A 26673-nucleotide genomic window follows, 5' to 3' on the forward strand; every position below is an offset into this window, starting at 1 on the left:
AGGCGAAAACGGGGCGGCGGATGGAGTTGCTGCAGTCAGGGGCCGGACGTCCGGGCCAGGGGCCGGATGTCCGAGAGACCGGATGTCCAGGGGACACGGCCGGATGTCCGGGTGCCTAGATCATGGCCGAACGATATGAACTCCATGGGAAACAGGGTAACTCCGGGGCAAAATTTGGACGATTTAGTGGATGAAAACTGCGGAGAAGATGGGGGAAAGCTATATCCACACGTGGCAAAGCAGATCCAAGGATCAAATCCAACAAAACTTCATCACACCAACAAATCACAAAAAAAAGTTGGGGCTATTTTTGGTGGGGATTTTCGGAAATAGGACGAAAACAACAAAATCAAGCTAGAAAACACGGGTGTCGGTGTCAAAACCGGCGGATCTCGGGTAGGGGGTCCCGAACTGTGCGTCTAGGCGGATGGTAATAGGAGACAAGGGACACGATGTTTTACCCAGGTTCGGGCCCTCTTGATGGAGGTAAAACCCTACGTCCTTCTTGATTGATATTGATGGTGTGGGTATTACAAGAGTAGATCTACCACGAGATCAACGAGGCTAAACCCTAGAAGCTAGCCTATGGTATGATTGTTGTTCGTCCTATGGACTAAAACCATCCGGTTTATATAGACACCGGAGAGGGCTAGGGTTACACAGAGTCGGTTACAATGGTAGTAGATCTACATATCCGTATCGCCAAGCTTGCCTTCCACGCCAAGGAAAGTCCCATCCGGACACGGGACGAAGTCTTCAATCTTGTATCTTCATAGTCTTAGAGTCCGGCCGATGATGATAGTTCGGCTATCTGGACACCCCCTAGTCCAAGACTCCCTCAGTAGCCCCTAAACCAGGCTTCAATGATGACGAGTCTGGCGCGCATATTGTCTTCGGCATTGCAAGGCGGGTTCCTCCTTCGAATAATTTATAGAAGATTGTGAACACCAGGATAGTGTCCGGCTCTGCAAAATAAATTCCACATACCACCGTAGAGAGAATAATATTTACACAAGTTCAATCTACAGACGTATTTTGTGGCGTGACGTCACACCACCACCAAGCCTTTACTCGAATTGTTTTTATTGTACCACCTCAGCGCGTTTAGCGAAGCGGTTTCCTTGGCACGTCTTGTCAAAGCAGAGATCGTGTTCCCCTTATTCCGGGATTCCCGTCAATACGGACGTGGGTAACCCAACTGCGCCATTGATTGCGGCGCTTGGGAGATAAACGAGTTTTATCAGGCCGGTGGGGACGCATTGGTTCGTCCGCCCATATAAGGGGTTAAAGATCCACCCTTTTACCTACGCCTTCTTCCTCCTTTGCATATCCATCTCCGCGAACTCGAGCACCAGCTCCCAAGTCCGCACATCTCACCTCAACCTTCTGCAACTATGTCCGGAGGAAAGTGGATGGCCTCCTCCGTTACGGAGGGGCACATCCAGAAACTGCACAGCACCGGATATCTGTCCAGCGACATCGCGCACCGGCTCCCCGACGAGGAGGAGCTCATCCCCACCCCCAGGCCCCATGAGAGGGTAGTATTCCTTTCCCGTTTCCTCTGCGGACTGGGCTTCCCACTCCATCCCTTTGTCCGGGGGCTCATGTTCTACTACGGCCTGGATTTCCATGATCTGGCCCCGAATTTCATCCTCAACATCTCGGCGTTTATCGTCGTGTGTGAGGCCTCTACTTCGGCTTGTGGCTCAAGACCTTCAGTGTCAAGCCGAAGGTTGTGAAGTGCAGCCAAGCGGAGTGCGGAGGCGCCGTCGTTGGCAAGATGCCCAACGTTACTTGGCTCGATGGCACCTTCGTAGAAACCATTAAGGGGTGGCAATCGGGGTGGTTCTACATCACCGAGCCGCGTGACCCTGAATGGGCAGCGGCCCCCGAATTCAGATCTGGCATCCCCATACGGCTCACCTCCTGGAAAGAGAGTGGCCGGACATGGGGTGATTCGGAGGAGCTGACCGGACTCCAAGCCTGCATCCAAAAGCTAGTGAACAAGAAGCTCAAGCTTGTCAATGTAGTCCAGGTCATGCTCAGCCATCGGATTCTCCCGTGCCAACAACGGGACTTTAATATGTGGGAGTTCGATTCGGCGCAGCACCAGACTTTGAGCAGGCTCTTCGACACTACGTATGAAGAGGCCTGGAGGGTGCTGTTTAAGGGCGCCGATGCTCCCGCATCCGCTACCAAAGATCACGGATTCAGCTCGCAGCGTCCGGCTAGCGAGGTAAGTGATTTTACCCTTTACGGGACACTTGTTTTCCATAGTTTGACTCTATGCGGGATCTAAACTCCCTCTCCTTTGACAGGACTGGCTGAAGAAGGCCGAGCAGACTAACTGTCCGGCCCCTTTGCCAGAAGACCCAGCGGACGCCCGCTTAACAGGGCTACTGGTTCCGGCACCCCACGTGGTGCCGGAGAAGAAGGCCACGGGCACTCGAAAGAGTTCCCGTTTTCAGGTGTCATCAGACTTATCGTCAGGTGACTCCGAGGCAGACTCCTCCCATGAAGGCGAGGAGGAGAAGAAAGAGGCCTCTCCCCCAGCGGGGGGAGGGAAGAAAAGGAAGGCCTCCCCAACGAGGGAGTCTGAAGGGTCCAAGAAGGGAAGGACTCTTCCCCCGGACTGCTCTGCCAACGCCGGCGACGACGACGAGGACTGGCCTTCAAGGGCCAAGCCCCTGGCGAGATCGTAAGTATCCGGACTCCCGAATAACTTCATGATTTTTCTTTTTGCCACATGGTGTCTTTCTAATGCCGCATACAACCCTGCAGTCCGCCCAAGGATGATCTTCCCGCTTCTTCGAGCGGGTCCTTGGGTGCGTCGGATATGGATTCCTTTCCGACCGCCTCCACCCCCTGTGATGTGGATGATGCCGAGGTGGGATCCCGGGAAGGGACCCGCTAGGAGGAGGAGGCCCCGGAGGTGCCGCAAGGCAACCTCCCGGACTTTGCACCGGACTCCGCACCGGAACCTGTAGCGGCTCAGGAGTCCGGCGGGCGGCCCCTTCGTAAGAAGGGCAAGACCGTGACGCCAGTGGCCTCCATCCAACCGGAGGCGCCGGATAGCTTGCTGGAGGCGCTCAACGGCGCTTCCATCAAAGAGGAACACCGCACCGTCATGCGTGCAGTGATTCAGAAGGTTCATCTTGCCAAGAGCGGGATGACCGAAGCCTGCAGCAGCCTTCTAACAGGCTTTGAGGTAAGAATTTTGATATATGTAAAATAGTACCACATAGACAGTAGCCCCTGATGCTCGGTTCGGTGTTTGGAAAGAAAAGTTGGACTGAGGATCTAAAAATATATACGCAGGAGTCATAAAAAATATGTCAATATGGGATTGCAGGCTGTGCTGCTGACCTCTGCCGCACTGACTGCGAAGGTCAATACTTTGAAGCAAAGCCTCGAGCGGTCCGAGAACGAGCTCGGCCATGCCAAGAAGCAGCTCGAGGACAAGGAAGGTGAGTAACACCTTATTAAAATTGTACCTTACAGAAAAGGATTTGGTTGCAAGAAGAATGACAAGGATAACGTGGGTATTGCAGGGGCCACGAACGAGGTGGCGACCCTGAAGGAGGCGGTGTCCGCGGCCGAACGTAATGCGGCCGCGGAGCGCACCGAGTGAGAGAAGCAGGAGGCGCGGGTGGCGGAGGTACAACAAGAGCTCCAGGCTCTCGTGGAAAAACATGAGAGTTTGGAGCGCGACTCGAAGACTCGAGAGTCCGAGCTTGCATCGGCTCTGGAGAGTGCCAAAGCCGCTAAGGCCGAAGCCTACAAGGCCCTCGAGGAAATCGAGGCGTTGAAGAAAATAGCGGCGGGTAAGGCATTTTTCATGCAAAGCAAGCATGTGAGTGTGAATTACCTATCACTTACCCGAATTCGGAGCTCTCCAGGAGCGTTCGCAGATCTGCCCCGCAGCGTGTCCGATGCTGCCGCTTTCTACAGGGCCGAGGAGGGGAGCTCGACGGAGAAGGTCTTCTGGTCTCAGTATGCTGAGGCCGGACATCCGGTGCCCCTTAGCGACCAGCTGAAGCAGCTGGTCGAGCTCCACAAGGTGGCCGAACAGGCCATGAAGGGCCTCATAGTTTGGCTGTGGCCGAGGGAGGCCATGCCTGGGAGCTACTTTGGCCTGGTGCGGCGGCTGGTGGATGCGTGTCCATGGGTAGAAGTCATCAAGCACTCCGCCTGTATTGAAGGTGCATGTCGGGCCCTTGCCCGCGCGAAGGTGCAATGGGGCAAGATGGATGCTGAGAAGCTTGTGACGGACGCGCCACCACCGGGCAAGGAGTATCGCACGCCCGAGATGTATTATAAGAGTGTCCTGAAGGGTGCCCGTATTATTGCGGGTGAGTGCTCCAAAGATGTAATATTTGAGTAGACTCGCATTTTGCTATCCTGTGCACTGAAAACTTTGTTCATATCGCTAAGCAACGCTTGTTAATTTAAAATATTACCTTCTGTGCGGCCGTTTATCAAATCTGAGAGATGGCAAGTCGTCAGCTTCAGCCCCCATGCCACGAGTGCTGGGGTGTTCGGGATAAATTTGAGCACTCTTATTCCCAGTTTTGGGTCCATCTAGGGAGGCGCTGAACACAACGAACGAGGCAACTAGACTTATAATGCTTGAACACTCTCACTTAGCCATAGAATTCTATAATTTTAAATTTCAGGGAAGCCCCTAGTGTTCGGAAGGCCGAATTTGGGGCGCTATCCACGCCTGGGCTATCTAAGCGGCATAAGTCTTTAGGGACTCGAAAAAAACCTCTCGAACAGCGACCGGCTCTCGCCTCGTCATGACAGTCAGTTTTAGCTTTCTCCACTGAGGCGCTCGACCAGCTCAACTGGGGCGCAATCGCAGTGGTTCTCCCAGTGCTACCTTAGCCGATACAACGGAACGTAAGGTACCAAAACATGGGAGCCGGGCAAACCCAACTATTGACCCAAGACATGATTCAGAGCCGATACATATAATGCTATAAGTTCGGGGTGCCGCACTTGTGAAAGTGTTCGGACTTATCACACCATGATGCGGGAAACATAAGCCCCTGGTGTATTTAGCCGTACCAAAGTGTACGGATGCAACATGTCATAAATGAACATATGTATAAGAAAGAAATGCAATTATAAGCAAAAAGGTGCTGCATTGTTTATTCAAGTAATACTGCCGTGAATGCAGAATGATACAAATAGTGTGGTAAGCAAGGGATGGGACTATTAAACATGTCCCCCTCCAGGGGTAGGCTATGGAATGGTGTATAAAACAGATTTAATGCTCGTAATGGAGACCACCTGGATATTCGTCGTAGCCTTTCTCCTTCCCTGGCTGTTGCATCGTGAGTTCAGCAGGTCTACTGCCGGCCAGGGCCTCTCGTGAACAGAGTCCTGTGGGTAAAAAAAAAGAAAAAGAGAGAAAAAAAGAACGACACACTTGAGAGCCCCTGGTGTGGTTAAGCCGCTTTCTGGGCCTATCGTGGTCGTGCCCCTCCCCCTATGCCCATGGTATCTCCAGAGCGTAATGATGTACACGAAGGACCAGTCTTGCAATTTTGCAGGGGCTGGTGTTGGGGCCGCATTGCTACGCGTGCTCGGAACGTGCCAGGTGGTCTTGTTGTAGGTTACTCCGGGCGCGTTTAGCCGTGTCCGGTCGCTTAACGGCCGGACTCGAGAATTGCCTTAAGAGGTTGTACTGTCTGCCGCGAGAGCTGCCGTATGTCCCTCCGTTCGGAGAGAGCGTTCAGTGTTTCCATTGACCATGATGACTCCTCAAGGGCATGGCATCTTGAGCTTGAGGTATGCATAGTGCGGCACCGCGTTGAACTTTGCAAATGCGGTATGTCCGAGCAGAGCATGATAGCCGCTGCGGAACGGAACTATGTCCTAGATTAACTCCTCGCTTCGGAAGTTATCCGGGGATCCGAAGACCACTTCTAGTGTAACTGAGCCTGTACAATTGGCCTCTACACCTGGTATGACGCCTTTAAAGGTCGTCTTTGTGGGTTTAATCCTTGAGGGGTCTATGCCCATTTTGCACACTATGTCCTGATAAAGCAGGTCCAGGCTGCTGCCGCCGTCCATCAGGACTCTGGTGAGGTGAAATCCATCGACGATTGGGTCTAAGACCAATGCGGCGAATCCGCCGTGGCGGATGCTGGTGGGGTGGTCCCTTCGATCACAAGTGATCGGGAAGGAGGACCATGGGTTGAACTTCGGGGTGACTGGCTCCATCGCGTATACATCCCTGAGTGCACGCTTCCGCTCCCTTTTGGGTATGTGGGTTGCGTATATCATGTTCACCGTCCGCACTTGTGGGGGGAAACCCTTCTGTCCTCTATTGTTCGGCGGTCGGGTCTCTTCCTCGTCATCGCTATGCAGCCCCTTGTCGTTGTTTTCGGCAATTAGCTTGCCTGCCTGCTTGAATACCCAAGAGTCCCTGTTGGTGTGGCTGGCTTTTCGGGGGTGCCGTGTATCTGGCACGAGCGATCGAGTATTCGGTCCAAATTGGACGGACACGGAGTAGTTCTTTTGAATGGCTTTTTCCGCTGACCGGGTTTAGAGCCTCTGAATCCGGCATTGACTGTCGTATCCTCATTATTGTCACTGTTAATGCGGCGTTTGTTCTTGTTGCGACGCGACCTGCCATTGCTGTCCTTGATATCCGGACTGCCAGAATTTTTGCTGAGGTTGTTGCTGCGGGCTAGCCAGCTGTCCTCTCCCACACAGAAGCGGGTCATGAGTGATGTGAGGGCTGCCATGGATTTCGGCTTTTCCTGTCCCAGGCACCGGGCAAGCCACTCGTCGCGGATGTTATGTTTGAAGGCCGCGAGGGCCTCCGCATCCAGACAATCGACGATTTGATTTTTCTTAGTTAAGAATCGTGTCCAGAATTGTCTGGCCGATTCGTCTGGCTACTGAATTATATGGCTTCGGTCGTCAGTGTCTGGTGGTCGCACATACGTGCCCTGGAAGTTATCAAGGAATGCGGCTTCCAGGTCCTCCCAACACCCAATTGATTCTGCTGGCAAGCTGTTGAGCCAATGCCGAGTTGGTCCTTTAAGCTTGAGTAGGAGGTATTTGATGGCGTGAAGATCATCACCGCGGGCCATGTGGATATGAAGGAGATAGTCTTCGATCCAAAACGCGGGGTCTGTTGTGCCATCATAAGATTCAATATTCACGGGTTTAAACCCTTCGGGGATTTGATGATCCATTACTTCATCTGTGAAGCATAGTGGGTGTGCGGCGCCTCTGTATTGGGCTATATCACGACGGAGCTCAAAAGAGCTTTGTCTACTGCGTTCGGCCCGGCCGGACTTGCTGTGTCCGGCGCGACGGTTGTCGTCACGTATCATGGGGTGCCCACGCGATCCGTAGATTGATCTTGATTGTCTTGCCTTATCCTCCAATATATCTCGCAAGTCTAGAGCATTCCCCTGTGGCCTTGTGCTTTTCGAGCGATGCCGGGGTACGGTTCTAGTGGAGGGCCTAGAGGCCTCTCTGTCGCGGCCACGGGGTGGTCGGTCAGCCGTATTGTGCGCTGGTGATGCAGGTTCATATGCCTCCTCCTCTAATCGGGGGAGTAGCTTGCGTTTGGGGTAGCTTTTGGAGGGGCGTTCGAGCTCATGCTCTTCGGCCGCAAGGACTTCAGTCCATCTGTCGGCTAGCAGATCTTGATCAGCTCTAAGCTGTTGCTGCTTTTTCTTGAGGCTGTTTGCCGTGGCCATAAGCCTGCATTTAAAACACTCTTGTTCGACGGGATCCTCACGCACGACAAATTCTTCATCGTCGAGGCTTGCCTCGTCTTCGGAGGGAGGCATGTAATTATCATCCTCTACCTCTTCGTCTGCCGCTCTCTCATGAGGGCTGGCTTGTCTGTCCTCCTGTGCTGAATCTTGCTGGAGGGGGTTGTCTTCGGCACTGTCTGGGGTATTATTATCTCCGTTGCCGGAATCTCCATTCTTGCTGTGGCGGGATTTAGAGCGGCGCCGCTGACGCCGGCGCTTGGGCTGTTTCTTGGAGGGGTCATCCTCCGCTATTCCTTCGCCATTCCCATCCTTTGGGATATCCACCATGTATATGTCATATGATGAGGTGGCTTTCCAGTGCCCAGTAGGCGCTGGTTCTTGGTCGTCTCCGGCATCGTCGTCCATACCGTCGATGTCTTCGAAGTCGAAGTCTAGCATGTCGGTTAGATCGTCGACAGTGGCTACTAAGTGGGTGGTGGGTGGGCTTTGAATTTCTTCGTCGTCCGCATCCCAACCGTCCTGACCGCAGTCCGGCCAGGGCTCTCCTGATAACGAGAGATACTTTAGCCAACTCAAGATGTCGCTGAAAGGTGCATGTTGAAAGATGTCTGCAGCGGTGAACTCCATGATCGGCGCCCAATCAGATTCGATTGGAGGGGTCGCAGGAGGTTCTGAGTCCGGCGAGGAGTCCGGCACCTCGGAGTCACGAGCTTCACAAGAGACAAGGCCAGTATTCGGCTCCATCGCCGTAGAGGTTGCAGCCCCTGAGGCGGTGTCTAGCCACCCGTCCTCGATCTGCGCAGCCGGCTCCGAATCGTGGGTCGAAGCGGGATCGTGTGCTGCCTCCAGGGCACTGTCCGGCTGCAGAGCTAAATCATGCCCATCATGCCAGTGCGGCGCGCTCGGCTGTGGCTCGAATCCATCGAAGATCAAGTCTCCGCGGATGTCAGCCGTGAAGTTCAAACTTCCAAATCTGACCTGACGGCCAGTGGCGTAGCTTTCGATCTGCTCCAGATGGCCAAGCGAATTGGCCCGCAGTGCAAAGCTGCCGAATACGAAGATCTGTCCGGGGAGAAAAGTCTCACCCTGGATTGCGTCATTGTTGATGATCGAAGAAGCCATCGAGCCTATCAGTGACAACACAGAGAAACTCTCAATGAAAGCACCAATGTTGGTGTCAAAACCGGCGGATCTCGGGTAGGGGGTCCCTTACTGTGCGTCTAGGCGGATGGTAACAGGAGACAAGGGACACGATGTTTTACCCAGGTTCGGGCCCTCTTGATGGAGGTAAAACCCTATGTCCTGCTTGATTGATATTGATGATGTGGGTATTACAAGAGTAGATCTACCACGAGATCAAGGAGGCTAAACCCTAGAAGCTAGCCTATGGTATGATTGTTGTTCGTCCTATGGACTAAAACCATCCGGTTTATATAGACACCGGAGAGGGCTAGGGTTACACAGAGTCGGTTACAATGGTAGGAGATCTACATATCCGTATCGCCAAGCTTGCCTTCCACACCAAGTAAAGTCCCATCCGGACACGGGACGAAGTCTTCAATCTTGTATCTTCATAGTCTTGGAGTCCGGCCGATGATGATAGTTCGGCTATCCGAACACCCCCTAGTCCAGGACTCCCTCAATGGGGTAGGGGCTCCAAAAACGTGATTAACGTGGCTCATGATACCAAGATGATGTAGGGTAGAACCCTAGAGGCCGATCTTTCACGTTTGGAGCGGATCCCTATGAGGAACACGAAGAACACGAGGAGGGGAACGAGAGAAAAACATGAGAAATCACTCAACCAACAAGAACAAAGTCACACATGTGCTAGATCATCGAAACACAAGAGAGGTACAAGATCCAAATCCAACAAGAGACGATACAAAGGGTAACCGGTTCTTCTCCGTGAGGAGGTCTTGATGATGGTCTTCTCCGGATGGAGGTCTTTAATCCAGGTGGATCTTCTCTGAAGAGGTGTCGGTCCCTCACGAGGAGTAGATCCGGATGGATGAGCGAGGCTCTATCTCACAAATGAGCTAAATCAACGCTAACCTTAAAAAGAGGACGGAGCAGGAGTATATATAGTCTAGGGGGCGAAGGGGTACACGGGCCATGGCCCTTACACTGTTCACAGATAGGGGAGGCCGGATGTCCGGGTGTCGGGCTGGATGTCCAGGCGTTTGCAAGGGGATGGATGTCCGGGCTGTCGGGCCGGCTGTCTGGGCTAGCCTGGCGCCGTCTTGGATCTCCTAGGGCGGAGCTAGTCCGGATTTCCGGGGAGACGCAAAGGACGGATGTCCGGGATGTCGGGACAGGCTTCTGTACTCCCTGGACAGCTTGTCCGGATGTCCGGGCTATAGGCTAGATTTCCGGGGCGACGGGCTGGATGTCCGGGCTGGACGCCGGATGTCCGGGCCCTGTAGCTTTGGCTGTAGGTCCTGGGCTGTGGGAGAGATCTCCTGGGGCCGCATGGTCGGATGTCCGGGGCCTGGAAGCTGCCTTCGTCTTCCTCCGTTGGTTCTCTTTGTCCGTGGACTTGGGAGCTTGTCCATCTTCATGTGCATCCTCGGGGGGGTCCTCTTGGTACCTAATCATGCACAACATTTCAGAGTTAGGTAGTAGCCATGTCCCGAGAGGATCATATGAGAAATCACTAAGGGGAGAAGTCACCTCGGTCTCGAGAGCTCTAGCTCGTGCTCTTGTCATGGGTCCTCTTGGTGCTTAGTGAGATGATGGTAGGTCCATGGGGATGACCGTAGGATGCTCCGGATCAAGTTTCCTTGGCTTCGCTGGTTTCTATAGGCGTTTTGTGAGAGATTTCAGCACCATCTCTGCACCTCTCAATGAGCTTACAAAGAAGGATGTGCCTTTTGTTTGGGGTACCGCATAGGAAGAAGCTTTCATGATATTGAAAGATAATTTGACACATGCTCCTTTACTCCAACTTCTAGATTTTACTAAGCCTTTTGAGCTTGCATGTGATGCTAGTGGAATTGAATTAGGAGGTGTGTTATTACAAGATGGTAAACTTGTTGCATACTTTTCTAAAAACCTGAGTGGCCCTAGTCTGAATTATTCTACTTATGATTATATGCTCTTGTTCGGACTTTGGAAACATGGCAACATTATTTATGGCCCAAAGAATTTGTTATACATTCTGATCATGAATCTTTGAAACATATTAAAAGTCAAGCAAAACTGAACCGTGGACATGCTAAATGGGTTGAATTCATTGCGACTTTCCCTTATGTCATTAAACACAAGAAGGGTACAGAAAATGTTACTGCTGATGCATTGTCTCGTTGTTATACTATGCTTTCACAACTTTACTTTAAAATATTTGGTTTGGAGACCATCAAAGATCAATATGTGCATGATGCTGAATTTAAAGATGTATTGCAGAATTGTAAAGAAGGTAGAGCATGGAACAAGTTCGTCGTTAACGATGGACTTGTGTTTCATGCCAACAAGCTATGCATTCCAGCTAGCTTCGTTCATCTTTTGATGTTGCAGGAGGCGCATGGAGGAGGATTAATGGGACACGTTTCTTTTGGCCAATGACAAGACGGGATGTTGAGCGTTTTGTTGCTCGCTGCACTACATGTCAAAAAGTTAAGTCTCGACTAAATCCTCATGGTTTATATATGCCTTTGCCTGTACCTAGTGTGTGGCACCCCGTCTCAGAGCAACTGGTTTACCTTGCATTGCGAGCCCAGAGATCTACTCTTCTGGCAACACACAACAACTTGGTACAGAAAACAACTGCTTTATTGATGCTAGTGGAAACATAAGTTTGATATTACATCAAGTAGCAAGGCCAAGCAGCACATGCGGTGTGACTGAACAGTATGTACATTACTTAATGAACATGAAGGGGCCTCGATCACGACAATTACGTGGCAGCGGAACAACGACGAAGTGGAATTCCATAGCACATGGACACCGATGTGGACACGATCTAGACACGAGAAGCACTCCAATCTAGTATGACTTTCCTGAAATCTGGCATGACACGCCAGGTCAGTACATTGAATGTACTTGAAAGCTCACAATATGTAAAAGCATAATGGCAAGCAATAATATGAAAATTAAGCAGGTTAAATGCAATGCATCAACATACTACTCATGTAGTGAACATGCTCATGCACCAAGTCCCTCAGACTCACTTACCAAATGGGTTACCTCGTAACCAACATCATCATAATGGTGATCACTGCCGGATCACAAACAATATCGACTTCATCAATACGGTGATCACTCCCGAATCACAAACGAAACCTACTCTTTTGTTTCCACAACAACGACCATCTCATGGTCTCAACGATCTCATCACAGAACCAGTGCCACAATGTATGTTTAGTGTGCAAGATTAACTTATTTATGTTGGCCCATGGTGTGACCTACTTACGAGCTATGTCCGTAACCGAGGATGCGGCTGTCGATGGATTTAATAAACACTCTATAGAGGTTAGTACATTGTACCCACACCACGGAACCCATGGCCTCACACTCCCATTCGGATGGACCAATGACATTCCGACAAAATCCTCTTATTACCTTGATACTCTCTCGGCCACTCCGACCAACTCCCCTCTAGGCTAAGTCATGGGTGGCCCCGATGCTTACCAAAGACATCCAATGGCCACCATCATGGCAAAACCAATCAACGGTCCCAAACAGGGACAAGGTACCATAACAACAACAACGAGCACACAAGGTTATGTTTGCTTACCGGGCCAGGGTACCGCACGCCCATAACCTTCCCTTGTTGGAGGCACCGACCAGAGGCATGACAATGGACCAAATAAAGGCCTTACTATAAAGGAAAATGTGGTTGCACTGGAAGCTCGATTCAGTGGCACCATGACCCGATCAACATTATGTTCAAATTGACTTTATCATCAGGTTTAACTTGAAATGAAAGAAATTCGAGTCATACTATGCCAGGAACATGCAACTATCTAACTTGCACTATATCCATATAGCACTAAAGTAAAGGGATCAACATCATAGAATCATTCTACTTGCACAACTAATCACTTAACTCAGAGGTTTCAACTTAACTGCCTTCCTATCTCATTATTTTTAGTTATGCCATTAACATATTAAAATCAGTAACTCATATAAGAAAATGATACCGATCATAACCAAATCATAGCCTCACAACCAAAATACTTCTACTGCCTCATACTAGTCCATGCATTCAAACACTACTGTAAACTAAGCACTTCAATCATTAAAAAAGTAAACTAGCATAAACTTTATTCATTTAAATGACTAAATGCATGAAATAACTCATATTCATGTTGGAAATCATAAATATTGAAATGACACCATGCAAGTACTTGTGTGGCTTGCCTTAGCACAGAGGAGGGTCACACTCCTCCTGGTTTCCTTCTAGGCAAGCTTCTCCTTCTGAAAGTAAATAAAACAACAAAAAGAAAATATCAAGAACACTTTTGAAATTCACCAGAAATTCTAGAATCTAGAGAAAAATCTCAACTTTGTGTGCTACTAGAGAATTCCAAGACAAACACAATGCAAAAAAGAATCAATTCATTTGTACTTATGGTTTAAAAGTTATGGTTGGTCAAAGTTTTTGGGCAAAATTTGAATAAATTCAAATAAAAAGAAAACAGAGGGGGGTGATGTCGAAGACGTATTCCCACGGGGCGCCACCACTCACACCGCTTTCGGCGCGGTTGAGAGGCTGATAGTGGGCCCCCACTATCAGTTTTAGAGAGACAGAGAGGGAAAGAGAGGAGGGGCGGCGATGCGCCGGCGTTTCTCCAGCGAGGAGAGGCCAACCGCTGATCTAAGTGGGATGGATGGATGCTCAAGACCACGGTGATCCTATATGTACCCGAAACATTGCTAGGGGTGGACGGAGTCGCTCAGAATCTTCGTCTCCAGCGACGGCCGCGGTTGGGGTTCGCCGGAGAGGAAGAAGACGACGAGGTGAGGCGACTCCAGGGGCTTTAGCGGGGTTGCCTAGATCCAGTGGGTACTACGAACTCACCGGAGGGGTCAGCTGAGCTCGAGAGGCTTTGGAGGGGTGGGAAGCAACAAAGGGGATCACTGGCGAACACCGATCGGGAACGGCGGCTAGAGGCTGGCTCGGCCGGGCTGTGGCATCGTGGTGATTGTGTGAGTGTGTTGCGATGCTCTGGGAGGCCGGGGAGGGTGATATTTATAGGCGAGGGAGGAGGGAGGCTCAGGCTCCGCCGGAGTTCTCTGGAGACGGCGCCTGGTGAAGAGAGGTGTCCGTGGGAGGGGAGAAGAAGTTGTGGCTCACACGGCCACTGTGGGCGAGCGGAGATGAGCACAAGGCTCGGATGGCAACGAAAACAGGGGCACGGGCACACTGTACGCTTGACCGCATCGTGCCCGTGCTCGTTGCGGCAAATTCCGGCATCGACGAGCGCTAGGGAAAATTTAAGGGCGTCGAGACGATGATGGTGGCAAGGTTTGGCAAGGTGTGGCAAGCGAGGAAGCGAGCACACGCACTATAGAGTCGTCGTCGGCATCCAGAGCGCGTCGACTAGCTGTCTGGCATCATGCCTATGCATGGTCATCGCGTGATCTTTAGCATCGTGCCACGCCGTGCATTAAAATCATATCTGGTGTGTAGTCCTTCATGGTTTGGGTTAATTCAAGGTCTTGAGTTGATCACAGGTCGACTGTGCGTGGGTGTGGCATCTTGGCAAGTTTCTGGATAGAAACTTGTGAGGTCAAATGAGAGAAATCTAGAAGGAGTTTAGGGCTGATCTTTGGAGGTTAAGGGTTTCTTAGGAGGGTAATGAAGCCCTAAAAATTTCAGCTTCATTGGATCAAGGAAAAATAGACTTCCTTTGTAAAGTGCATTTTCTTGTCAGAACAAAAAAGCTTTTCTGTAGCAAAAATATTCCCATTAACTATGAAATATTTTTGCAAGGGGAGGTGTTCCAAGGTCCAAAGAATATTCATGAATTTTCTCATATTTTTATAGCCAAGAAAAATGAGTGTTTCTATGGAGCATATGTTGCTGAAGTGATTTTCAGAGAAGGAAATGAATATTTTTCATTTATGAAAAATATTCCTATGGCCATTTTGGGATATATCAGAGAGGAAATGATGTGCTAGAGAGAGAGGTGAGTCACTTGGGTGAAAATCAAAGACATGCCCAAGTGAGCAAGCCCAACTGAGTTGATTGAAAACTCCAAATTCAAATGAAATGGCAATGAAATCCAGAAAAAGAAAAAGAGCAAAAACCAGGATGCCCCCACTTAGGACGAATCTTGTGCTTGAGATTTGGTTGCTCGGGAAAACAATTCTGGATAGGCTGCCCTTAAAAAGTCCTCTCTTTCCCAAGTTGCTTCTTCCTCGGTGTGATGCTCCAACTATACCTTATAATATTTGATTGCCTTACTGCGGGTCACTCTTTCCATCTCTTCCAGTATTCGGAATGGTCTTTCCTCATAGGTTAAATACTTGGCAAGCGCTATCTCCGCCATATCTGTCCTTTTCTCAGGTGGCAAGATAGACCTTCTCAACTTTGAGACATGGAACACATTCTGCACTTCTGACAATTCCGATGGTAGTTCCAACTGATAAGCCACTGTACCAACTCTGGACATAACTAGGAACGGGCCAATATATCTGGGTGCAAGTTTTCCTCTGCTCTAAAACCTCTTGACTCCTTTCATGGGTGTGACTCGGAGGTAAACGTGCTCTCCGGGTTCAAAATTGATCGGTCGGTGCTTTGAGTCATAGTAGCTCTTTTGTCGGGACTTAGCCAATTTCAGTCTATCTCGGATTTCCCGGACTTGCTTCTTAGCCTCCATCATTAAATCGGTCCAAAAAATGCGGCTATCTCCGGTTTGAGACCAGTTTAACGGAGTGCGGCACTTACGGCCATACAGAGCTTCAAAGGTGACATCTTGAGGCTGGTCTGGAAGCTGTTATTGTAGGAGAACTCAGCATAAGGCAGACAATCTTCCCACTTGGGTCCTTGGGCCAAAGCACATGCTCGGAGCATATATTCAAGTGTTTGATTTACTCGCTCAGTTTTCCTGTCTGTCTGAGGATGATAAGTGGTGCTATACTTTAATGCGGTCCCCAAAGCTTGGTGGAGACTTGAACAGAATGTGAAGGTAAAAGAGGGAACATCGGTCGGAAGTGATAGTTCTTGGCACTCCATGTAAACTGATAATTCTGGACAAATATAGTTGTGCGAGTTGATCGGCTCAATAGGTGGTTCGGATGGGAATGTAGTGAGCTATCTTGGTCAACATGTCCACCACAACCAATATTACATCGTTGCCTCGGTGAGTCCTTGGTAGACCAGTGACGAAATCCATGCAGTCGTCCCATTTCAATTGTGGAATGGGTAAAGGTTGAAGATGTCCGGCGGGTTTCTGATGTTCGGCCTTTACTTTGTTGCATATATCGCAGCATGCGACAAAATAGGCGATATCCTTCTTCATTCCATCCCACCAAAATGCCTGACGAAGGTCCTCGTACATCTTGGTACATCCTGGTTGGATCGAGTACGAAGATTCGTGCGCTTTTGTCAAGATTTTCTTTCTCAGGTCTTCTTGCTCAGGTACGCAAATCCGTCCTCGAAACGTTAGTGTACCTTTCTCATCCTTAGAGAAATCATGGGTCTTGTCTTCTTGTATACGTTTGACATGGAGTTGCGGGACTGAGTCATCTTGCCGGGCCATGCAGATTTCTTCTTCGAGGGTAGGGGTAACTTCCAATATATATGGCAAGGTCAGCCTCCACATTAACTAGGTTAAGCTGAATGATCTCTTCTTGGAGTTCGGAAGACAAGGACTCCATTAAGACGTTTAGATTGGCCGGTTTGCGACTAAGGGCATCAACAACCATGTTGGCCTTGCCGGGATGGTAGTTTATTCCAAGATCATAATCTTTGACCAACTTGAGCCATCTTTGTTGTCGGAGATTTAAGTCCGGTTGGGTGAATATATACTTGAGACTCTTGTGGTCTGTAAATAACTGACATCTTTTGCCAATGAGGTAGTTCCTCCAAATTTTTAATGCGTGCACAACTGCGGACAATTCCAAATCATGGGTTGGGTAGTTCCCTTCATGGGGTCGTACCTGTAGAGATGCGTATGCTACAACCTTGCCATCTTGCATGAGTACACATCAAATACCTCTCCTGGATGCGTCATAGTATACATCGTAGCTGCGGTAGATGTCTAGGAGGGTCAACACAGGTGCTGACGTCAACCTCGTCTTTAACTCACTGAAGATTTTCTGACAATCCTCAGACCATACAAATTTCTTATCCTTCTTTATTTTGAGTTGGTGGTATCCGGTCCTCAAATCAATCTTGGAGAATACTTTTGCCCCACTGAGTTGATCGAACAAATCATCAATCCTCAGACGTGGATATTTGTTCTTGATAGTGACATCATTCAACTGACATTAATCCACACACATTCAGAGAATGCCATCTTTCTTGTCAAGGAATATTGCTGGTGATCCCCATGGGGAAGAGCTATGACAGATGTATCCTTTCTAAAGCATCGCGTCAAGCTATTTCTTTAGCTCCACTAACTCGGATGAAGGCATCCGGTAATACTTCTTGTATATAGGTGCAGTCCCGGGCACAAGGTCAATTGCAAACTCAAGCTCTCAGTCTGGCGGCATTCCTGGTAATTCCTCAGGAAACACATCTGGAAACTCGCTGACCATAGGAATTAGATCCAGTTCTTCAGCTACAGCTATGAAGACCATTTCTTTCTTTGGTATACTTCTTCGAGCAAGGAATTGTTTAGTCTGACCTTCCCGACTTGTCAGTGTGACTTCTTTGGTCGCATAGTTGATGCATACTTGATGTTGGGTCAACCAGTTCATTCCCAAAATAATATCCAACTTGGCAGACTCTTTGACTATCAAAGAGGTTGGGAAGATGACTCCCCGGATGTCAATCTCCAAATTGCGACAGGCCAGATTGCTTTTGAGCATGGATCTGGGGGATTGTGCCATCATACCTTTTCTCAAAATCGAACAAGCAAACTTGTTTTGGGCAACAAAACTCCATGGAATAAAAGTGTGGGAAGCCCCAGACTCAAACAAAATTATTGTAGGTATCCTATTAATAGGAAACATACCGATGACGACTTCCGGGTCCTCTTGGGCTTTGTCTGCGGAGAATTGGTGAACTTTCCCTTGGATGGTCCTCTGGCCAGGGTATGGTCCCATGTGGTTGACTTGCGGCTTGAATGGAGCATTTGACTTGCCGCTCTTGGGGCACTATCTGGCATAATGTCCTGTTTGACCCAATTAAAACATGACTTGTTGCATTGACACTCTTCGCACACCGGGCTGATCACAACATTCTTGACTTGGGTAGAGGTCTTGTTAACATTCTGCCGCCAACTGGGCTTGTACTCAACCTGAGTCTGCTGCCAGGTACGGGTCTTCTGCACAGGTTGTCCATACTTCTTGGGCGCAAACTTGCGTTTATGATCATTATATGCAGGATTATTGTCATGAACAAGCTTGTGCTCCCTTTCTGCAATCAGGGCTTTATTTACTAGAGTCTAAAAATACAGAAAATCAAGCATACTGAGAGTGCATCGGAGGTGTTGATTCAGTCCTCCAAGGAATTTGTCAATCTTTCTCTCTTTGGTGGCCACATCATACAGGGAATAGTGAGCCAAATGGTTGAACTTGTTCAAATACTGAGTGACGGATAAGTTACCTTGCGTGATGGCTAGGAACTCATGTTGTTTAACTCTCAGGATACCGGATGGAATGTGGTACCTACGGAATTTTTCCTTGAACTTATCCCATGTAATTACTTCATCTGCTGGCCACATGGCTTTAGTATTTTCCACCAAATAGCCGCGGCTCCTTCCAGATAGTGGGATGCAAATGGAACCGTATCACCTTGTTCTGTGCAAGCAATATCCAATTTGTTTTCAATAGTCCTTCGCCAATCGTCGGCTTCCATAGGATCAGCAACTCGAGTGAAACTGGGTGGCTTAGTCCTTTGAAAATCTGAGAGCTTGGAGTGATTGCCATTTGTATTGCCATTATTTCCAACCATTGCCTGCACACTTTTTAATAATTCAAGAAGATCGTTGCTCCTTCTTTCTTTGGACGTACGCATTATTTGTTCAACGGTTGGTGGATGAGGCGGTGGAGGCGGTGGTTGCAGATATGACTCGGGGGAATGTCCTGCATATCTTGCCGGACGACGGACAAGTACATCCTCACCAACGTGAATGTTACAGCCTCCTCTCGTCATCCTATTTGTTTATTTTTTCCAATGTGAAGCAACCGAGAAGAGCAACATCCAAAAGTGGGAAAAGCGAATGAAAAAACCGAAGAAAAAGCGATAAAAACCAGGGCGAATAAATAAAGTTCCAACATAATTATACATAGACTCATACATGACAGGGAACATCATGATAGGTACTCATACATAAAGGAAAGCATCATGACCAATACAACTACACTCGTACTGACAACCTCGGCTACTCTGGCGATCTACTGCTCTGCTGGTCCTACTGCATCCTCTCCTGACACGGACTCGGATCCTGAACTGCTGGTGTTAACGGAAACTTCCGGGTTAAAGGTGACACAACGACGCCCGCTCGAGGGCTGTCCCTCAGGGGCAGGTGCGGGATGAGGCTGGAGCATAGGGGTTGCGAGAGTAGCGAGAAGTGAAGCCCACTTAGTAGGGGCACTGTGAGGGGTCACAGTCGAGGTGCCCGAGCTACTCGAAGGAGTAACCGGGGTAACTACTGAGCTAGAAACTGGTGCATTATAAGGAGTAAATCCCATAGAAGGTGGAGTGGGTTAGGATCTAGCGGCTACTAAAGCAGTGCGAGCATGAGTCAACTCTCGAGCCAGCACGTGAATCAGAAGGTAACTAGCAGTGATATAGCGGGAAAGGTGGCTAGTAGCGCTATCGGCCGCCGGATCAATGATATGAAGGCGGACACGACCATCATCGTGCAGGGATGGATAGTAGTAAAAACCTGGGTGGGTTTGCATCTGGATCTTATTGTAGCTTAGCTCAATGAGGATCTCAAACAAAGCAAACTGGATAGCCTGAGTGGGGATAGAAGCGAAACCACTCCTAGAGGAACGAGTATAAGAGCCAGATGTCGAATTGCTATGCAAGGTAACCACATCGTGATACTCGTATACTGAGTATGCTAGGCGCTCCCGGTACACCCGATACTCTGGGTCGCTACCGTGAGGGTAGAGGCAACGCCATACATTCTGAAGAAGGTGCAGCGAAGTATACGGTGCCAGCTCCAACTGGCACGCATACAGTACTGGAGCCATCTACACTCACAACCACTAGTCGGTTAGAAATAATAATAAATCAAGTTCATGCAATGCAGCAATCATATGCAAACTCTACCGGCACTAAAATCAAACTAGCTACCATTCAACTAACGCGGTTGCGGTCTAGTGTGTCCTACAGTCAGCGCGCCTCCGATACCAAGCGTTGTGGCACCCCGGCTCAGAGCAACCGGTTTACCTTGCATTGCCAGCCCAGAGATCTAGTCTTCTGGCAACACACAACAACTTGGTATAGAAAACAACTGCTTTATTGATGCTAGCAGAAACATAGGTTCAATATTACATCATGTAGCAAGGCCAAGCGGCATACATGGTGCGGCTGAACAATATGTACATTACATAATGAACATGAAGGGGCCTCAATCACGACAACTACACGACAGCGGAATGACGATGAAGTGGAATTCCATAGCACAGGTACACCAATGTGGACATGATCTAGACATGGGAAGCACTCCAATCCGGTATGACTTTCCCAAAATCCGGCATGACACGTCAGCTCAGTACATTGAATGTACTTGAAAGCTCACAACAAGTAAAAGCATAATGGCAATCAATAATATGGCAATTAATCAGGTTAAATGCAATGCATCAACATACTACTCATGCAGTGAACATGTTCATGCATCAAGTCCCTCAGACTCACTTACCAAACGGGTTACCTTGTAACCAACATCATCACAACGGTGATCACTCCCGGGCCACAAACAATATCAACTTCATCAATACGGTGATCACTCCCGAATCACAAACGAAACCAACTCTTTGGTTTCCACAACAACGACCATCTCATGGTCTCAACAATCTCATCACATAACCAGTGCCATGGTGTATCTTCAGTGTGCAAGATTAGCTTATTTATGTTGACCCATGGTGTGACCTACTTACGAGCCATGTCCGTAACCGAGGATGCGGCTACGGCAGATGCGGTTAGTACACCGTATCCACACCACGGAACCCATGGCATCGCACTCCCATTCGGGTGGACCAATGGCATTCTGACAGAACCCTCCCATTGCCATGACACTCTCTTAGCCACTCCGGCCAACTCCCATTTGGGCTAAGTCATGGGTGGCCCTGATGCCTACCGAAGACATCCAACGGCCACCATCGTGGAAAAACTAATCAACGGTACCAATAGGGGACATGGTACCATAACAACAACAACGGGCACACAAGATTATGTCTGCTTACCGGGCCAGGGTACCGCACACCCATAAACTGCCCTCATTGGAAGCACCGACCAGAGCCATTACAACGGACCGAATAAAGGCCTTCCCATAAAGGAAAATATGGTTGCATTGGGAAGCTTGATTCAGTGGCACCATGACCCGATCAACATTATGTTCAAGTTGAGTTTATCATTAGGTTTAACTTGAAATGAAAGAACTTCGAATCACAATATGCCATGAACATGAAACTATCTGACATGCACTATATCCACATAGCACGAAAGTAAACAGATCAACATCATAGTATCATTCTACTTGCACTACTAATCACTGGTTTCAACTTCACTGGTTTTCTATCTCATCATTTTTAGTTATGCCATTGACATATTAAAATCAATAACTGATGTAGGGTGGAACCCTATGGGGAGATCTTTCACGAATTGGAGGGGGGAATCCCCAAGAACAAGATGAACAAAAGAGGGAAAACAATAGGAACACTCAAGAACAAGTCAAATCACACATCCACTAGACAATCAAACACACAAGATCCACAAGGTAAATGAACAATCAAAGGGAAATAAGATACATGGTAGAGTTCATCCCCAATCCTATGAAGGAGATGAGGGCTTGATGATCTAGATAGATCCTTCCCTCAAGGGGGTCTTCATCCACTAGGGATCTTCTCCAATGGAGGCCTTGAACTCCAATGGAGTGTCTCTCTCTCAAGAGTAATCCCACAAGGGGAGGTACATGAGCTAAGCTCTAGTGTTTAGATCTAATCTTAGCTTCGTCTAAATGGAGGAGGAAGGGGAGTATATATAGGTCCAAGGGATGAAGGGGTAAATAGGGACGAGATGGGGATACAAGGGCCAAGCCCAACAGCCACGCACAGGGGGGCCCGTGTGCACGGGGTAAGTGGAGCCCGTGCGCACGGGGTATCCAGAGACCCGATGCATGAGCCCGTGCGCACGGGGTTCGGGAGGCCCGTGGACACGGGGGTCCCGTGGGCACGGTACATGCCCGTGCGCACGGGGTCTTTAGGACCGGCAACCTGGGAGGCCCGTGGGCACGGGGTCGGAGGGGCCCGTGCGCATGGGGTCACCTGGGAGCTGCTGCCTTCTTCTTGGCGCTTCCTTCTCCGCTTCCAGGCTTCCGTCTTGGATGGTGTAGTTGTTCTCTTGCGCTTGGACTCCTCCATGATGAATGTGTAGCTCCGCTCACACCTAAGTATGCACACGAGAGATGGGTCAAGTAGTATACCATCCTCGAAGGGTACAAGTGAACACGTGTAAAGGAGATGATTCACCTTTGTATGCATGAAGTAGATGTGGCATGTGTCACTTGCCAAATGGACTCTTGACATGGTGATGTCCATAGGATGCTCCGCATCATCCCCTCCCCCTTGGGAAAGATCCAACCTCGGATCGAAATCCAAATCACCATGGGAAAGAGATGATGGCGTCATGTAGAAGTGGACGATCACCAAGCATTCGTCATCTTGTAGTTCCAAATGGGCACTCTCCAATGTTGCACCGTCTTGTAATTCCTTCAAAAGGAGCAAAGATAACAAGCACTTGGAAAAACAAATGTGGTTGTCGTAAGAGCAAAACCAAGCATTCAAGAGGTGATTCACCCAGCAAGTGTTGTCATCAAGCATAGCATATGGTTTGACAAAGAAATGTGGCATGGCATTTGAGCATATAAATTGAGCACAATCAAGTACATCATGGGAACAAGCATGCAAATGGGAGCTCAAGATGGAAATATATGTGATAAGTGAACAAGCATCTACCTCAAGGTCATAGCAAGCATGCATAAAGTGCTCAATGAACGGTCTATGCTAGGCATAAGAGTCATTCACAACACCAAATATAGTGAAATGTCGAAACACATGGGGCAAGTGCAAGACAATCCAAGCATAACATGCATAGAGTGTAGTGAAGATATCGTGGCACTCAACACAACGGAAAGAGCAATTGCTCAACATGTGTGAGGCAATGAAGTCAAGCATGTGATAAGCAAAGGGACATGGCATATGTGAAGAACTAGATGCAACACACAAGGCATATATAGCATGTGCCATGGCAATGTGGTAATGATAAGTCGAAGCAAGATCGCTAGCATGTGTGCAACGTGTCATGGAGCAAGCAACACATGAAGTATGATCCACAATATGCATGCTCACGGTTTGGGTGTTCTCGAGATAGAAGGATATCACCTCGAAAGCATGTCCTTGTGCGTTCTTCACAATGTCGAAGTGGTAGGAAATGTGGTGTAGAAGCGAGTCATGGTCGAATGTATGAGGCTCGCTCTCAAGAGCTCGAATGGTCAACTCATATTAAGTGGGAGTCGACACGAAGTCCAAGTATCCTACACATGCACACAACAAAACAAAGAGTGTATGTGCATGGTAGATAAAAACATCATCCATCATGATGGTTCTCTTCTCTTGCACATAACCATTAGAAGCACAAGTGCATGAATAATATGATGCAACAATGGCGATATTCAAGGCACTGGGTATATGGTGCAAAGAGGTAAGACAAGCATGCTTCACAAGGAATATGTCAAAATCTCCAAACATATGTGAGAATGCTATGGGGGCAATCTTATGAGCAAGACTATAAGCGTTGTTACACTCAGTACATGGCATGTCATCTAGCATGATAGATGCAACATATGGAGATATGTGACAAGAAGCAATAACAATCATGTGCAAAGCATGTAGATGGTTGTCATCAACCGCATGAAATGAGCAAGTATGAGTCATTGGTGATGCAACATAAGCAAGTACATCAATCAAGTCGTGCAAACTAGTGGAGTGAAGATCCAACACACTAGAGTAAATCATGGCAATCATGTCATGTGAGCAAATAGTGGATATAGGCAATGCACATGACATATCGCAAGCACGAACACAAAGCAAGATCATAGTATCATCATAGGAGTGGGTCATAGATGGAATATGGCAATAACTAGTAATATCTCCACCAAGCTTGCAAATACACATACAAGTATGAGAATCAATCATCATGTGTAATGCAAAGCATGGGTCACGAAGGCATAGGAATGAGCATATCATGCAAAGTGAACATGGCAATATGGGCATAAAGGAAGAAGTGATATATAACCCATAACCATGTGAGGGCCATGTAGAAGAGATGCGAAAAGTCTTTGCGCGAAGGGAGCTGTGGGAAAGACAATCCATGTGATCCCAAGTCATCATTGCTCTCTAGAGCTCGTTTTCTCAACTCATGGGATTGTGAGGTTGACAAGTATTCATGGGTACCTACACAAAAGAGACACAAACGGAAGAAATTGTGTGTGTGGTAAATGTACACATCATCCATCATGATGTGTATGTGCACGTGTGAGTTAGCACAAGATAAGCAATGCCCAAAGAAATTTCAGGCATGGTATATGAACATGTCATCCGTCAAGCAATGATATTTATTGTGTTCAACATGATTAGGATGCAATTTATAGCAAGTGTGAGGCACAACAATAGCATTTTTATTCATGGGGAGCATATGGTGCACACAATCATGGGAATCGTGCAAATCATAGGATGGATCAAAATCTCCTAAAATGTATGAGGAAACTATGGGGGTCTCCTCATGAGCAATGTCGGAAGCATAATATGGAGAAGATGGACAACATCCAAAACAATGCATATCCCAAGCTAGGTGGTCATGGAATGGCATATTAGATAAATGATGCAAAGGAGGCATATCAATATCATCACAAGAAAAACAAATGCCAATCACCATGGGCTTGTCATCTATGCCATATGTGCAAATTGGGTTAATTTTAATGGCATATGCATAGTCACTATGATGAGATTGCAAATATGACATATGGGAGATCTCATGCATAGCATATGACAAGTCAAGCGGATTATCAAACATGATGTGACCAAGAGAATTATCACAAGAAATCCTATGTAACATGGCATCACAACTACTAGACTCCTCATGTCAATCATCAAACTCATCATAAATGGGTAAATCATTGCATGGGGAAACCATACTAGCATGAAGCATGGTAATAGGTGGATCAACATCATGCAAGCAATCAATTTCAATAACGTCCACCAGTGGGACAAGAGCATCACCTTCACCTATGTTACCTTTGCCGTTCCACTCAAGTGGTGTAGGTGAGGTGGGGGATACCAAATTGTGTTCATCTTCATCATGATGGAACCATGTGGGGGGTGCATCATATTCCACCATGGCCATCGTCTTGTCCAAAGGGAGGACGAAGTTGTCGAGGATCGGTGCGTCATCATATATGGGACCTAGCACCAAATGAGAAGTCACAATAGAGGTAGAGGTTAAGTCGTTAGAAAGCAAAATGTCCTCATATGCCTCATCAACTATCTCACTCTCCCTATGTGGTGGTGGCTCACTCACTCCCTCAAGGTAGGTGCACTCAATGTCGCATATGGTGGAGTCACTCAAATCACTCAAGTGGTGGTGGTGGTGGCTCTCCTCACATGGGAATTGGGGCAGCTCATCATATATGGGGCTAGTGGTGAAGTCACTCTCACTCTCAATATGGTGGCAAAAGTCACTCAAGTCATCATACATCGCCGTGGTCGAAGGGAGAATCCCATGCTCAACCATCTCGTAGTTGTCGCCGTGGATGAAGGCCGAAGATGGCACATCATCACTCTCATCATGGATGAAGGCCGAAGATGGCACATCATCACTCTCGCCATCTTGTAGCATGGTCATTGCGAAGTGAGCTCAAGGTTGATTAGACTTGGCCTTCTTGAGTTCTTGCTCCGCCTTGAGAGCACCAAAGTAGTTGTCGTCGAGGGACTTGTAGTTCTTGAGGAAGATATTCTTGGAGATGTCGTTGTTCAATCCCATCATGAAGTAGAATTTCATCCAAATGGGGTCATCCATGCCGGCACGTCGCAAGGCTTCCGTCATGTTCTTGAAGTACTTGTCGAGGGACTTGGATCCTTGCATGGTGTTCTCCAATTGGCGTTGAAGATGTTCCGTGTAGGTGGAAGGCACAAATTCTCACCTCATCGCTTTGTTCGTCTTGGACCAACTCATGTCGAAGCTCCTTGAAGGTGAGTGAAGCCACCAAATCAACGCGTAGTCGTGGAAGGTACTTGTGGCGCACTCCACTTGAACTTTGGAGGGTACTTGATGTAGCTTGAGGTAGTCGTCTATCTTGCACTCCCATTCGAGGTATTCATCGGGGTCATTAGTCCCAAAGAATGGAATCTCATCGGCGATGTTGAAGTCGTTGTAGCTCGAGGGAGTAGTGGACTTGAGATCGTGGAGTAGGCGAAGATGCCGTACGTCCAAAGGCGAAGATGCCTTGAAGTCACTTGGCGAAGATGCCAAAGGTGTTGGAGAAGCCGCAGCCTTGTAGTTGATGTCGCGGCTCTGTATAGC

The sequence above is a fragment of the Triticum aestivum genome, chromosome 2B, assembly GCF_018294505.1.
Source record: "Triticum aestivum cultivar Chinese Spring chromosome 2B, IWGSC CS RefSeq v2.1, whole genome shotgun sequence".
Lineage (NCBI taxonomy): Eukaryota > Viridiplantae > Streptophyta > Magnoliopsida > Poales > Poaceae > Triticum > Triticum aestivum.